This window comes from Spermophilus citellus (genome assembly GCF_964194105.1).
Source record: "Spermophilus citellus genome assembly, chromosome: X".
Lineage (NCBI taxonomy): Eukaryota > Metazoa > Chordata > Mammalia > Rodentia > Sciuridae > Spermophilus > Spermophilus citellus.
The window spans coordinates 84,082,380-84,095,351 of record NC_138190.1 but is presented as its reverse complement, the minus strand read 5'-3'; positions in this window follow the sequence as shown (position 1 = coordinate 84,095,351).

Genomic DNA, 12,972 nt, shown 5'->3' with positions numbered 1-12,972 from the left:
TATTCAATTGTATACCAACATATGTGATAATTTACATAACATGGTCTATATTAGAGAAGAATCTGTGTGTTACTGAGAAGAAACTATTCAGTCATTGATGGATGAAATACTTTATATATGCCTGTTAAGTCTAAATTGCCATTTTTTTTATTTCTATAACTTCTTTATTTAGTTTAGGTGGAGTCATCTTCTCCACCCTCTGTATTGCTGGAATGAGAGAGGTAATCCCGTTGGTGGAATTCCTGGAGGCAGATTTAGGCTTAGATGGGCTCTAGGCTCTTCACTGAATGCCAATTTGTCTGAAGCTTTTAAATCAGTGCCCTGGTGGCACCCAGTACTTGCTAGTCCATGCTGTAAGACTGTATCACAAGGATCTCCTCTTGGTTTCACACCTGTGGTGGGGGATCCAATACTTAGACACCCGGGTCTTGGGTTCTCTTCCACCCACCCCCTTCTGAATTCCCTGCTAGAGGTGTCTCTCCCAGCAGGTCCTGCAAGCATTGAGATTGGAAAGGGAGGGGTAGAGGCAGGTGGGTTTCCATGACTAGTTGTCCCCTGTGTAAGCCTCTCTCCACAGTTGATTGTCTCCTTGTCACTTAAGCACACTCTACGTTATGCAGTGTGTGTTTCTTGGGCCTGTATTTCAGGCCAAACTTGGGTTTTCCAGGAATCGACTTCCTCAGGTGCAGGCCCTCATGCAGCAATTGCATGGTGTCTCTTTCCTTTGTCCTCCATATGCTGCTTGGAGAGGTGGGGACTTCTTTCCCTGCACATGAATATTGTGCAGTGCATCTTTCAGGTTTAATAGGCAATATCCTTGATCTCTAAATGATGTGTACCCAGACACATCTTGGGCCTCCCAAAATTGCTGATTCCTTTAATTCCCTTATCTCTCTACTTTGCTCATCCAAAGACCACTCTGGCCTGAGATTCTAGCCTGGCTGCAACAGAGGCAGTGCCACTGGAGATTTCTTCCTTATTTTATTATATCCATCCTCCTGAGTCCCCAATTTGCTTTGAATATCCAATTTCAAATTCCAGTAAAGTTCCCCTGCTTTTTTTTGTTCACCCACCTTGCTGAGAAGCTGCCTGTCTGCTTTTTTGGTTTCACTCCAAGGAGCAGCCAAGAACATGACCTCCACTCTTTTGCTACCTTGAAAATCTCATCTGACAGCAAAGCAATACTTTTTTGTAAACAATTAGCACAAAAGCAATTAGTATTTCAGCTAGTCTCTGAAAACCATGAGGACATTAACTCATAATCATATCAGTGGAAAACAGATAAAGTTTATCAATGTAGGTGGTTAGAGAGATTTGTAGGTGTATGAGATAAGGCTCAAATTTACTCAGGACAAACTTGTGACTCTCTAGTCCTTTGTGATAATTATTATTAGGCTCTCCCACAGAAGAACCTTTCCTTTATAGCCTCCAGCCTTTACTTACTTTTGGTAGAGATGAAACAAGTGGACATCTTAAGTTTCATTTAAAAAACATTTTTACTTATAAATGTCCATGTAGGACTCTGCTTGGGCTATACTCTCATGCCAGGTATTTAAGACCAAATTTGTCAAAACCAACCTTGTTCCTATGTACTCTTAAGAGTTGGCTAAGATTCCTCAGAGATCACTCTTGGGGATGTGTAAAGCCTATTGCCTTCTTTAGCTTTCCTCTACAAGTGGTTCAAGCTGTGAATATGGGTTGGGGTCTGGCTGACAATATGTGGCTTCTCTTGGAAGCATCAGGGATATATCCAACTCTAATGTCCCTTCTCTTTGAAGAATGTGCACTGGTTGGCTTCCTGTTCTCTAAGGTCCTCTTAATCTCCCTGATTAGCTGATCTGGTGACTCACCAGAGTTGCAGGGCCTAGAGATAGGTCCCATTATTCTCTGGGTCCTGGATAACGTTACAGGGCAAGAGCTAAAATGTTGTCTACTTTTTCCTTGGACCTTTTACTTTCTTGAATTTGGTCTCCTAGTTTTTGGTTTAAACATCCAGCAAGCCAGTTTCACCAGTCTTAAAGAGGGAGTAATGGGTTATAATTTCAATATTCGTAATTATTTTACAGATACCCCTTTCATCTAATTACTGTCAGTGTGTGTGTGTGTGTGTGTGTGTGTGTGTGTATGTATCTCTGTAGAAGGACACAATATCTTTGTTTCTTTCTTTATTTTTATGTAGTTCTGAGGCTCAAACCCAGTGCCTCACACATGCAAGGCAGGTGCTCTACCACTGAGCTAAAGCCTCAGCTCCAACCCAAGTTTTATTTTTTTTTTCAGAAGCAGAAGAACTGCAAAACACTAACAGGCAACAGTTATAAAGTTTACAAGGAAAATACAAAATGAAATTAACAGAGCAAAAACACATTCAGTTTGTGTAATAGGTATAAACCAAGAAAATATATTTTATAATCTAAACCTTTACTTAGTTATATATTGTATCCCATTTGAGATCACAGTCATCTTTAAACAAAAATCAATCTCTTGAACACAATTTTAAATGAGCTGAAGTCTAGCCTATTTTGGATCCATTCTAACCTGAAGAATGTGGGAGGCTGAGCCTTATCTAAGGTAAGGTAGGATTTTTCACAAATAACACAATACAACATTACATCTGAAACATGAATCAGAGAAAAGCTAAGACAGCTTTTAACTTTCTTTTTGTGGAAAAAGTGTCAGAATGCTTCCATATTTCACAATTTCACCTTTAAACAGATCAGGCTTTCATTATCTTCTAAAAATGCATTTAAATTCTAATTCCAGTGTGAATATGTAACATAAAATTGTATGCAACTTATTGATAACAGGTTACTTTATCCAGCTATAAAATATCAAATGACATGAATAAATACTAACCAAATTTGTTATTTCTATACAAATTCGAGAGTTTGTCATAGATAATTTTAGGTTGGAGAGTACCACCTTGGCAAAGTGTTTTCCTAAGCTTTGCATTTAACTAAGTTTAAATTTTAAAGTACAACTTAGAATTCAGAGTGTAATGTAACAATAATTACAGGTATACATGGGCTAACAAAAATCAAAGGATAGCCTTAAATATCTTATACATTTAGAAAACAGTGGTAATGATCAGAAATGTACTTAGTCAAAGCAAACAGATGTAAGACACATCTTCAAATGACAGTATGGCCCTTCAATGTCAGATACAATGTATAAGAGAGCACTCATCTATTATTTTGCTAGTAAACTTGCATAAACTTTCATTTTATAAATTTACATAACATTTTGACAAGGTTCAGATAGATATAGTTCTAAGATGCATAAATATATATATATTTTTTTTAAAGAGAGAGTGAGAGAGGGGAGAGAGAGAGAGAGAGAGAATTTTTAATATTTATTTTTTAGTTCTCGGCGGACACAACATCTTTGTTGTTATGTGGTGCTGAGGATCGAACCCGGGCCGCGCGCATGCCAGGCGAGCGCGCTACCGCTTGAGCCACATCCCCAGCCCCATAAATATATTTAGGGTGTCAACTATATTATTACAACCTAAAGAACAGTTGTTTGTTTAACCAGTTACAAACTAATTGTTTATGACTCAAAACCAGCTAAAACTCCCAATTCCCTTAAGACTTATTTTCCCCAAGTAATAAAACCTAACAAATACAACAAAATTATCTTAAGGGGCTGGGGTTGTGGCTCAGCAGTAGAGCACTTGCCTACCATGTGTGAGGCCCTGAGTTCAATCTTCAGCACCACATATAAATAAATAAATAAATAAATAAATAAAGGTATTGTGTCAACTACAGCTAAAAAATATTTATAAACAATTATCTTGATAGATATCAACTGATCAATGTTTCAGACTTTGGTTCATATCAGCACATTGAAGTTCAAATAATTTGACTGACTGCGCTAATTATAGCCAATTTAATCACAAACACAAACTTAGACATTCATAACTTGTTTACATGCTTAGTTTAGTCCTATTTCATCTTGGACTTTAGCCCAAAAATATTACTTTACCAGAAAAAATACTTTCTCATCTAAAAACATTTCTTTTACCTTCTAATTTTCTGTAATAAAATATATTTCCATAATGATAACTTTGTTTTATCTAGTTTGTACCCTTTTTAAAGTCATATTCTGAAACAATCCTTATGAATGTTATCTGTGCATGTATTTTTACACAAAGAATTTCACCCCAGGAGAGAGATCAGACAATCTGGAATGTACAAAAACTTTCTTTCTTCTGGTGTCCTGCTGTCCTTACACACCATGTTTTAACATGTGTTAAAACATTACATGGTATCCCATTAATATGTACATTTTAGGTGTTTTATTTATAAGCTAAACATTACTCAGCCTACACACCAGAGTCAGTGCCTTCTGGCACCTTCAAAGTAGTTCATGACTGTTTAGAGCCCCAAATATGCAACTGCATAAACACTTGTAAATACAGAATCTCTTTCATTTACTTTACCCATGACACATCAATATCAAAGTTGCATAATAATTTAGAAAAAAAAAACATTCAAAGGCCAGACTGTGTTACAGTAAACTGTCTTTCTCTTAGACAGGCCTATACCTATAGGTGGCCCATTCAGCCAAGGTCTCTTAGCTAATAGACTCCCAGTAAGATCAACAGAGTATGGCCCATGTCTTAAAAGGCTAGTAACAGACAGAAAACAAAACAAACAAAACAAAAAAACAGACCAGATAGGATCACTGAAACCAAGGCTGATAGATGGGAACCATTAAAACAGACAGACCTGCACACACAATTTTTTTCCACTTCTTTTACTTCTGACAGACCAACTCTGTTATAGTTCGTATGTGTGGTATCTCCCAAAAGCTCACATATGAGACAGTGCAAAAAAGTTCACAGGAAAAATAATTTGGTTGTAAGAGTATTAACCCAGCCAGTGATTTAATACCCTGATAGGCATTAACTGAGTGGTAACAAGTAGTAAGGTGTGGCTGGAGGAGGTGAGAATTGAGGCATAGCTCTGGGTATATATTTGTATCTGGTGAGTGGGCTCTCTCTCTGCTTTCTTATCATAATGTGAAGTGTTTCCCTCTGCCACACTCTTCTGCCATGATGTTCCACCTTACCTCAAACACTAAGGAAGGGAGCTGGCCTTTTATGGACTAAGACCTGTGAAACCATTAGCCTTCAAATAAACTTTTCTTCCCTAAAATTCTTCTGTTCAGACATTCTAGTCATGGCATTGAAAAAGTTGACTAAAACAAACTCCAACTGCAAGATTGTATAATAATCCAGAAAACTATTCAAAAGCCAGATTATCACAGTAAAACATTATCTTAGACAGGTGTATACCTATAAGTGGAACTTTCTTTTCAACTTACTTTTCTAGAGTGCTATTATTGTTCAATAGAACAACCATATATAACAATAATGTATATTTCAAAAATCTGGAAGAAAAGATGATGAAAGATTTCACTATAAAGAAATTATAAGTGAGGAAACAAATGTTTAACATGTTTAAAATATTATGTGAAGCAGACATGTATTAAAACATTATATGGTATCCTTTTAATATATACATTTTAGGTGTTTTATTTATAAGATAAAAGTTACTCAGCTTTAAAGAAATTATTGCATTTTCTGGTAAATGATAAGCCAAATCCCAAAAAACTAAAAATCTAATGTTTTCTCTGATATGCAGATGTGAATTCACAATAAGGCGGGGATGGGGGGTTGCTAGGGAAGAATAGAGTTACTTTAGATTAGGTAGAGGAGAGTAAAGGGAGGGGAGAAGATGTGGGGATAGCAAGGATAGTAGAATGAAACCAACATTATTATCTTATGTACATATATGACTGCATGACTGATGTGATTCTACAACATGTACAATCAGAAAAATTAGAAATTGTACTCTGTTTATGTATGATATCTCAAAGTGCATAAATGCATTCTACTGTCAGGTATAACTAATTAAAACAAATAAAAATCATTAAAAAGTAAATTTAAAAATAAAAACATATTAAGGTAGTACTGTGTTTAATGCATGAAGAGATTCCACTATGGAGCAAGCAGAATGAACACTGCTATTTAACTAAATTGCATCATTGCAATGTGATATTTCTACATCTATCTAACTAAAGTGAGGATATAATCTAATTGAAGCATTTTAAAAACAAACACACTAAAAATAATCTCAGAAAAATGGTAGGCTTATTTTCATAAATAATAGTACTTATTTTCAAAATATTTCTTAAAAAATTAAAATTTGTTCTTTTTAGTTATACATGATAGTATACTATATTTTGATATATTTATACAAATATGGAGTATATCTTTCTAATTAGGATCCAACTTTTGTAGTTGTGCAACATGTAGAAATTCACTGGTCTATTCATGTATGTACATAGGAAAATTATATCAGATTCATCCCACTGTCTTTTCTATTCTCATTCCTCCTCCCTTTTCTTCATTCTTTTTGTCTAATCCACTAAACTTCCATCCCCCCCATTACTGTGTGTTAGCATCCACATGTCAGAGAGAACATTTGACCTTTGTTTTGGGGGGATTGGCATCCACATCTATGTCTATAACAGCACAATTCACAATAGCTAAGCTATAGAATCAACAGATGAATGGATAAGGAAAATGTGGTATATATACACAATGGAATATTACTCAGACATAAAAAAGAATGGCTTTATGGAGTTTGCTGGTAAGTCGTTGGATTGGGAATCTATCTTGATGTTATGGTTTGGCTGTGAGTTGTTTCCTAAAAGCTCACATGTGAGACAATGCAAGAAGGTTCAGAGGAGATATGATGGGGTTGTGAGAGTCCTAACCAAATCATTGAATTAATCCCTGATGAGATTAACTGATTGGGGACTGGAGACAGGTGAAGGGTAGCTTGAGGAAGAGCTTAAATGGGGTCATGGCTGTGGGCTATATATTTTGTATATGAGAGTGGAACTGCTCTTTCTACTTCTGATCATCATGTGAGCTGCTTCCCTCCACCACACTCTTTCACCATGATGTCCTGCCTCACCTTGAGTCCTGAGGAATAGAGCCAACCCTGTATGAACTAAGACCTCTGAAATCACAAGTCCTCTAATAAGCTTTTCCTCCCCCCAAATTGTTCTGGTTGGATCTTTTGAGTCACAGCAATGGCCAAAAACTGACTAAAACAGAAATTGGTACCAAAAAGAGGGGTCATTGCTGTGACTAACCTGATCATGTGCTTCATAAGTTTTTTGAGCTTTTTTTTGGATTTGGTGGGAGAAATTTTGAGATACTTAGCAGGGCCAGCTAGAAATGCTTTAAATTGTTGTAAGCAGGACTTAATTGCCAATTCTGATGGGAGCTCAGAATATCAGATGCCAATAGTACCATAGAAAGAGTCAAGAGTGTTCAGAGGAGGACTCTATTGGAACTTGGACTGGCAGCCATTCCTATTATGTTCTGGCTAACACATTGTCTACATTTTGCCAATGTCCTGTGACTTTCTGTGAGGTTGATTTTAAAAGTGATGAACTTCTTAATCTGGTGGAAGAAATGTCTAGGCAGCATAGCATTCAGGAAGTGGCATAGGTATTGTTGGCAGCTTTCAGCCAACTTTATTGTGATAGTCACAAGCAAAAAACAGCAGAAAGATTTGTGAAACTTGAACTGGAAAGTCAGGAGTAAAACTGGGGCTAAGATGCAGTTGTTAAAAACACTACTACCACTAAAGAAATGCTAAAGACTTGGTCAAGAGACAATAAGAAAGATGGCTTGAGGGCATCTCAGGAGCTGGTAAGACTATACCTATTTCAAACTCAAGGAAGTAAATGTAAAATTTCTCTAGGGAAGAGACTAGTGGGACACACTTCTTGCACAAGGGAACATAGGATGTTTTTTCAATGTGCTCAGCCTCCCAGACACTCAAGAGGCTGCTGAAGCAAGGATCCTTGGAGGCTTGGCTACTGCTCAAGAGGGTGGACATCAACCACGTGGTGCTTTTTCTGCAGGAAATCAGGGTGCTGGCTTAGGGGGTCCTGGAGGCTTCCACCAAGATTTTGAAGGAAGGTATGGGAGGCCAGGCAAGGTGCATCAGGGCTGGAGTCCTTGAAGGCAGCCCCTAAGGGGGCAAAATATGGAGATGTGAGGAGGAAGCCGAAGCTATAGTGGAGCCCCCCAAGAGTAAGAAATGCCATTGACATGGGACATCATCCTAGGAAAGCTACAGGATTTGAGCAGAGACAAGACAACAGAAAGACTACTTGGGCTGTATCCAACAAGGCCACAGGTGTGGAGCTACACAAGCCCTTTGGAGAGGACATCTTGCCATGTTCTCCGGAAGACAGAACTATAGGACTTGTTTGCCCAGCTGGATTTTAGTCTTGCTTTGGTCCCATCCCTTCTTTCTATGCCCCTAATTTTTTGACTAGAAATGTTTACTCTATACCATTTTATAGTGGATACTTGTAAATTGCTTGTAATTTTACAGATGCTCACGTTGCCTTGAGCCTCAGAGAAAACTGTGGATTTGAACTTTGAGCAACTTCAGAACTTTTGAGATTATGGGGACTCTTAGGAATGGACCAAATGTATTTTGCATTGTCAGATGAGTGTGAGCTTTTAGGGGCCATAGGTGGAATGTTATGGTTTGGATTTGATGTGTCCCCCAAAAGCTCATATGTGAGACAATGTGACAAGGTTCAGAGGAGAAATGATGGGGTTGTGAGCATCTTAACCCAATCAATAAATTAATTCCTGATGGGATTAACAGATTGGAAACTGCAGACAGGTGGGGTGTCAATTGAGGAATTGGTTAATTGGAGATGTGGCTATGGGGTATATATTTTGTATCTGGAGAATGGAGCCTCTCTCTCTTCTTTCTGATCTTAATGTGAGCTGCTTACTTTCCACCACACTCTTCTGCCATGATGTTCAGCCTCAACTCGAGCCCTGAGTAATGAAGCCAACTGTCTATGTACTGAGGCATCTGAAAAGTGTGTTTCTCCTTGAGACTTCAGCTCCACTTTCTTTATGGATTAAACCTAATAAACGAATCCAGTTTGGAGAACAAAAAACCAAACATTTTCCTCATTTCTTCTAACTAGTCCTTCAAATAAACTTCCTTTCCCCAGACCCCATCCACATATAAAATATGGTCAGCGCATCAGACATTCCAGACCTTATTATTTAGGCTTAGCCAGAACAGGTAGCTATACTCAAGAGTAACTAATTTTAAAAATTGGTCTATGTTGCTTATGAATTTCTATATCATAAACAATGAAAACATAGTACTATTACTGTTGCTACAATTTAGTTACCCAATATTGATAGCTAGTAAAAAAATGAAAATAAACAATATATAATTATATAATCAATGCAAGAGGTGGATATTGTTAGGATTTGATTTTACCTTGGTACTATTGATTCTAAAATCTGTTAATGATAACTGTCTATCAGGTTTCAGGTTATATTCTCATTCTCATATTCAAGAGACAATATATGGGTACTCTTCATATCTGAAACTAGTAAACTTCTTCCCTTATTACTTGTGACATCTGGAATATGGCCCGCCTTGTGATCAGATCATGAATACATTGAGTCTAGAAAAAAGGAACATATTTATTTTCTGAGTTTCCTTTCAATTCATTCAAATTTGCACTCAACGTAGAAACATAAAGACTAATAACTAGTCATGAGATATATGCAGTAATAAAAAGCCTTCCAACAAAGAAAAGTCCAGGACCAGATGAATTCTCAGCTGAATTCTATTAACTTTAAAGAAGAATTAATGTCAATGCTCTTCAAATATTCCATGAAATATAATTGAATGGAACACTTCCAAATTCATTCTGTGAAGCCAGTAGCCAGCATCATACTCATATGAAAACAAGATAAAGACATCAAGGAAGGAAAACTAAAGATTGATATCCCTGGTGAACTTACATGACAAAATCCATAATAAAATATTATCAAATCATATTCAATGACATATTAAGAAGATTATACATCATGAACAAGTTGGTTTTATCCCAGAGATGCAAGGGTGATTTAACATATGCAAAGCAATAAACAAAATTCATGACAAAAATACGATTAAGGAGAAAATTCATTTAGTCATCTCAATAGATGAAGACCTCTGATAAAACTCAGTAGCCATTCCTGACTTAAAAAAAAAAAACACCGAAGAAACTAGAGAAAAAAGAACCTCCTTCAACATCATAAAGGCTATATGTGAAAATCCCAAAGCCAACCTCATGGTAAATAGGGAAAAACTGAAAGTGCTTCTTTTGAAATATGGAACAAGACAAGGATGTCCACTCTCACCACTCTTATTTAATACAGTGCTAGAAATTCTAGCCAGAGCAACTAGGCAGGAGAAGGAAACAAAAATGGATAAAAATAGGAAATAAAGAAGTCAAATTATCATAGTTTGCAGATGATATGATCATATACTTAAAAAATCCATTTGATCTATTTATTCCACTCTTTCGTATATATCCAAAGGAGTTAACATCAGCATACTTCAGTAACACAGCCAGATCAATGTTTTTAGCAGCATAATTCACAATAACTTAGATATGGAATCAACCTAGATGCTCATCAACAGATAAATGGATAAAAAATTACCACATATATATGATGAAATATTACTCAGCCATAAAGAAGAATAACTATGATACTTGCCAGTAATGGATGGATCTGTTGACTATCATGTCAAGTGAAATAATCCAATCTGCAAAATCAAAGGTTGAATGTTTTCTGATATGTTGATGCTAACCCACAACAAAGGGGGGAGGAGAATAAAAAATAGAAGTTCAGTGGATTAGACAAAGGAGAATGAGGTGAAAGGATGGGGAATGGGAATAGGAAAGACAGTGGAGTGAATCTGACATAAATTTCATATATATATATATATATATATATATATATATATATATATATATATATATATATATCTCACAGTGAATCTCATTATCATGTACATTTACTAGACTAGGATCCTAGTTAGAATAAGATAAAGTCCACGATTGTATAAATATATCAAAATGGATTCTACTGACATTTATAACTAAAAAGAACAAATATTTTTTTTTAAATCTGAAACTTCACCAAAGGGCTTATAAAAATAATACAAAAATGTAGCACAATATCAGGTTATAAACTCAGCATGCAAATATCAATAGCTTGCTGGATGTGGTGGTACATGTCTATAATGCTGGGTATGTGATTCAGTGATAGAGTGCCCCTGAGTTCAATCCCCAGTATCCCCCCAAAATATCAATAGCTTTCCTATATACCAACAACTAATCTGCTGAGAAAGAAATAGGCAAAACAGTCCCATTAATAATAGCATCAAAGACAATAAAATACCAAGAAATAAATCTAACCAAGAAGATGAGAAACCTCTACAATGCAAACTAAAAGAGTGAAAAAAGAAATTGTAGAAGACGCAAGATGATGGGAAGACCTCCCATGCTCATGAATAGGCAGAATTAATATTGTTAAACTGGGCATACTACCAAAAACAATATACAGATTAAATGCACTCTCCACCAAAATACCAATGACATCTTTCACAGAAATAATTTTTAAAAAGCAATGTTGGAGGCATCCCAGTATCTGATTTCAAATTAAACTACACTGGTATAGTGGATGGCATCAAAATAAAAAAAAACTTCTCCACAGCAAATGAAATAATTAAGACTGTGAAGACAGAACCTACAGAATTGGACAAAATCTTTGCTAGTTATTCTTTTGACAGAGGATTTATATCTAGAATATATAAAGAACTAAAAAAACACCAAAAGGACCCATGTAATAAATGGGCAAAATAATTAGTCAGTTCTAAAAAGAAGAAACACAAATGGCCAGCAAATATATAAAAAAAAGTCCAACATCATTATCAATTAAGGAAATGAAAATCAAAACTACAATAGATTTCATTTCACACCATTCAGAATGGCAGTCATCAGGAATACAAACAATAAGAAATGCTGGCGAGATTGTGGAGAAAAAGGGACACTTTACACTGTTGGTAGGATTGTAAGTTAGTACAACCACCATGGAAATCAGTATGGAGATTCCTCAAATGAGTCGGCATGAAACCACCATATGGCTGCCTATAACACTCCTCAGTATTTATCCTAAGAATTAAAGTCATTATACTATAGTGATATATGCATATCCATGTCTGTAGCAGCATAATTCACAATAGCCAAACCATGGGACCAGCCTAGGTGTCCATCAATAAATGATTAAAGAAAAAGTGGAAAAAAATAAAGTTTCCTTCTTTTCAGCCATAAATAAAAATAAAATGATGTTATTTTCAGGAAAATGGATGGAACTTAAGGCCATTCTGTTAAAGTGAGCCAAACTCAAAGGTCAAAGGTCATATATTTTCTCTCATATGTGAAAGTTACAGTGGAAAAAGGAAAAGAAATTTGTGTGGGGAATCTCATGAAAAGCAAAGGGAGATAAATAGAATAGAGGAAAAGGACTAGGAACATAAACACACACTTATATTCCTTATAAATTAAGTCACACTTTTAGTACAGAAAGTTAGAAATCTCGTATGTACAGCTTACCACATTTAAAATTATCCTATTTTATTCATTTAGATATAAATAATGTTTTATTCATTTAGATATATGAAGACCCAGAAACTATATAGAAATATTTGTGGAAAAGATTATTCCTAACATTTTTTCCCTGATATTGCAGTGTGCTTGGCTTGGGGCAGATGATAATAAGGTATGATCTTCTTGATCACAAATATTTTTAGTTGCCTTAAAGTCTTCACAACATATATTGATTCTGAATGGAAAAAGATTGGATTTAGTAAGAGATTTTCAATTTAATAAACTGCTAAGGGGAATGAGGGGGGAAATTTTAATGCTGGTGAAAACCTACTGTATGCCAGAAAATTCATACATTTATTTGATTTCATTATTTCTGTAAACACAGAAAAAGGAATTTTATTTCAAAATTTCAGGTAAGAACATATTTTCAAGGGGGAAGGTAGTTTTCAGAGTCAC